This window comes from Oncorhynchus mykiss, unplaced genomic scaffold (assembly GCF_013265735.2).
Source record: "Oncorhynchus mykiss isolate Arlee unplaced genomic scaffold, USDA_OmykA_1.1 un_scaffold_311, whole genome shotgun sequence".
NCBI lineage: Eukaryota > Metazoa > Chordata > Actinopteri > Salmoniformes > Salmonidae > Oncorhynchus > Oncorhynchus mykiss.
In genome coordinates, this window is record NW_023493760.1 from 90,540 (window position 1) to 94,902 (window position 4,363).

Consider the following 4,363-nt stretch of genomic DNA (forward strand, 5'->3'; position numbering starts at 1 on the left):
TCTAGCTGGTCTGTCATAATATAATAGAGACTTAGAGACATTAGATCTAGCTAGTCTGTCATATTATAATAGAGACAGTAGATCTAGCTGGTCTGTCATAATATAATAGAGACAGTAGATGTAGCTGGTCTTTTAGAATATAATAGAGACAGTAGATCAAGCTGGTCTGTTATGATATAATAGAGACAGTTGAACTAGCTGGTCTGTCATAATACAATAGAGAAAGTAGATCCAGCTGGTCTGTCATAATACAATAGAGACAATAGATCTAGCTGGTCTGTCATAATATAATAGAGACAGTAGATCTAGCTGGACTGTCATAATATAATAGAGAAAGTAGATCTAGCTGGTCTGTCATAAAACAATAGAGACAGTAGATCTAGCTGGTCTGTCATATTATAATAGAGAGAGTAGATCTAGCTGGTCTGTCATAATATAATAGAGACAGTAGATCTAGCTGGTTTGTCATAATATAATAGAGACAGTAGATCTAGCTGGTCTGTCATAAAACAATAGAGACAGTAGATCTAGCTGGTCTGTCATATTATAATAGAGAGAGTAGATCTAGCTGGTCTGTCATAATATAATAGAGACAGTAGATCTAGCTGGTTTGTCATAATATAATAGAGACAGTAGATCTAGCTGGTCTGTCATATTATAATAGAGAGAGTAGATCTAGCTGGTCTGTCATAATATAATATAAACAGCAGATCTAGCTGGTCAGTCATAATACAATAGAGACAGTAGATCTAGCTGCTCTGTCAAAATATAATAGAGACAGTAGATCTAGCTGGTCTGTCATATTATAATAGAGACAGTAGATCTAGCTGGTCTGTCATAATACAATAGAGACAGTAGATCTAGCTGCTCTGTCATAATATAATAGAGACAGTAGATAAAGCTGGTCTGTCATATTATAATAGAGACAGTAGATCTAGCTGGTCTGTCATAATACAATAGAGACAGTAGATCTAGCTGGTCTGTCATAATATAATAGAGACAGTAGAACTAGCTGGTCTGTCATAATATAATAGAGACAGAGGCAGTAGATATAGCTGGTCTGTCATATTATAATGGAGACAGAGACAGTAGATCGAGCTGGTCTGTCATAATACAATAGAGACAGTAGATCTAGCTGGTCTGTCATAATATAATAGAGACAGTAGATCTAGCTGGTCTGTCATAATATAATAGAGAAAGTAGATCCAGCTGGTCTGTCATAAAACAATAGAGACAGTAGATCTAGCTGGTCTGGAATATTATAATAGAGATAGTAGATCTAGCTGGTCTGTCATAATGCAATAGAGACAGTAGATCTAGCTGCTCTGTCATAATATAATAGAGAAAGCAGATCTAGCTGGTCTTTCATAATATAATAGAGACAGTAGATCTAGCTGGTCTGTCATAATATAATAGAGAAAGTAGATCTAGATGGTCTGTCATAAAACAATAGAGACAGTAGATCTAGCTGGTCTGTCATATTATAATAGAGAGAGTAGATCTAGCTGGTCTGTCATAATATAATAGAGACAGTAGATCTAGCTGGTTTGTCATAATATAATAGAGACAGTAGATCTAGCTGGTCTGTCATAATATAATATCGACAGTAGATCTAGCTGTTCAGTCATATTATAATAGAGAGAGTAGATCTAGCTGGTCTGTCATAATATAATAGAGACAGAGACAGCAGATCTAGCAGTCTGTCATATTATAATAGAGACAGTAGATCTAGCTGGTCGGTCATATTATAATAGAGACAGTAAATCTAGCTGGTCTGTCATAATATAATAGAGACAGTAGATCTAGCTGGTCTGTCATAATACAATAGAGACAGTAGATCTAGCTGGTCTGTCATAATACAATAGAGAGAGTCGCTCTAGCTGGTCTGTCAGAATATAATAGAGACAGTAGATCTAGCTGGTCTGTCATATTATAGCACAGACAGTAGACCTAGCTGGTCTGTCATAATATAATAGAGACAGTAAATCCAGCTGGTCTGTCATAATATAAAAGAGACAGTAGATCTAGTTGGTCTGTCATAATACAATAGAGACAGTAGATTTAGCTGGTCTGTCATAACATAATAGAGAAAGTAGATCCAGCTGGTCTGTCATAATATAATAGAGACAGTAGATCTAGCTGGTCTGTCATATTATAATAGAGAGAGTAGATCTAGCTGGTCTGTCATAATAGAATAGAGACAGTAGATCTAGCTGTTCTGTCATAATACAATAGAGACAGTAGATCTAGCTGGTCTGTCATAATATAATAGAGAAAGTAAATCCAGCTGGTCTGTCATAAAACAATAGAGACAGTAGATCTAGCTGGTCTGTCATATTATAATAGAGACAGTAGATCTAGCTGGTCTGTCATAATATATTAGAGACAGTAAATCAGCTGGTCTGTCATAATATAATAGAGACAGTAGATCTAGCTGTTCTGTCATAATACAATAGAGACAGTAGATCTAGCTGGTCTGTCATAATATAATAGAGAAAGTAGATCCAGCTGGTCTGTCATAATATAATAGAGACAGTAGATCTAGCTGGTCTATCATAATATAATAGAGACAGCAGATCTAGCTGGTCTGTCATAATATAATAGAGACCGTAAATCTAGCTGGTCTGTCATATTGTAAAAGAGAAGGTAGATCTTGCTGGTCTGTAATAATATAATAGAGACAGTAGATCTAGCTGGTCTGGTCTGTCATAATACAATAGAGACAGTAGATCTAGCTGGTCTGTCACATTAGAATAGAGACATTAGATCTAGCTGGTCTGTCATATTGTAATAGAGACAGTAGATCTAGCTGGTCTGTCATAATATAATAGAGACAGTAGATCTAGCTGGTCTGTGATATTATAATAGAGAGAGTAGATCTAGCTGGTCTGTCATATTATAATAGAGACAGAGACAGCATATCTAGCTGGTTCGTTCTCAAATTCTCTCCTTCTCTCTTTCTTTCTCTCTCTCGGAGGACCTGAGCCCTAGGACCATGCCCCAGGATTACCTGACATGATGACTCCTTGCTGTCCCCAGTCCACCTGGCCATGCTGCTGCTCCAGTTTCAACTGTTCTGCCTTATTATTATTTGACCATGCTGGTCATTTATGAACATCTGAACATCTTGGCCATGTTCTGTTATAATCTCCACCCGGCACAACCAGAAGAGGACTGGCCATCCCCCATATGCTCTCTCTAATTCTCTCTTTCTTTCTCTCTCTCGGAGGACCTGAGCCCTAGGACCATGCCCCAGGAATACCTGACATGATGACTCCTTGCTGTCCCCAGTCCACCTGACCGTGCTGCTGCTCCAGTTTCAACTGTTCTGCCTTATTATTATTCGACCATGCTGGTCATTTATGAACATTTGAACATCTTGGTTCCTCTCTAGGTTTCTTCCTAGGTTTTGGCCTTTCTAGGGAGTTTTTCCTAGCCACCGTGCTTCTACATCTGCATTACTTGCTGTTTGCGGTTTTAGGCTGGGTTTCTGTACAGCACTTTGAGATATCAGCTGCTGTACGAAGGGCTATATAAATAAATTTGATTTGATTTGATTTGATTTGGTCTGTCATATTATAATAGAGACAGTAGATCTAGCTGGTCTGTCATATTATAATAGAGACAGTAGATCTAGCTGGTCTGTCATATTATAACAGAGACAGTAGATCTAGCTGGTCTGTCATAATACAATAGAGACAGTAAATCCAGCTGGTCTGTCATAATATAATAGAGACAGTAGATCTAGCTGGTCTGTCATAATATAATAGAGAAAGTAGATCCAGCTGGTCTGTCATAATATAATAGAGACAGCAGATCTAGCTGGTCTGTCATAATATAATAGAGACTTAGAGACATTAGATCTAGCTAGTCTGTCATATTATAATAGAGACAGTAGATCTAGCTGGTCTGTCATAATATAATAGAGACAGTAGATCTAGCTGGTCTGTTATAATATAATAGAGACAGTAGATCTAGCTGGTCTGTTATAATATTATAGAGACAGTTGAACTAGCTGGTCTGTCATAATACAATAGAGAGAGTAGATCTAGCTGGTCTGTCATGGTGCCCCATGTGAGGATCAAACTCACGACCTTCAGATTCAGAGACTAACGTGCTACCTACTGCGCTAACGAGGCCCTTCTTTCCAAAAAGTCCAAAAAGAAAAAAAAATATTGATACCGAACATCAGATTTTGACAGTGATGTTGAAACCACCGTGCCAAAATGTATGCATGGTCTTAAATTATACAACCCCTTAGAAAAAAAGATAGATTTCATTCTATAGTAATAAATATCAATATGGACCTTAAGATGTGGTATCCACCTTGACAAAAGTATGTATTGTGTGAAAGTCCAAAACG

General features: G+C 37.3%; 1 non-coding gene across 1 annotated transcript; it reads right to left on the bottom strand.

The window, feature by feature from the left end:
* Nucleotides 1–4,066: 4,066 nt before the first annotated feature.
* On the bottom strand, nt 4,067–4,139 carry trnaq-cug. Its single transcript has one exon. It is a non-coding gene; the product is annotated as a tRNA-Gln (tRNA).
* Nucleotides 4,140–4,363: the final 224 nt, after the last annotated feature.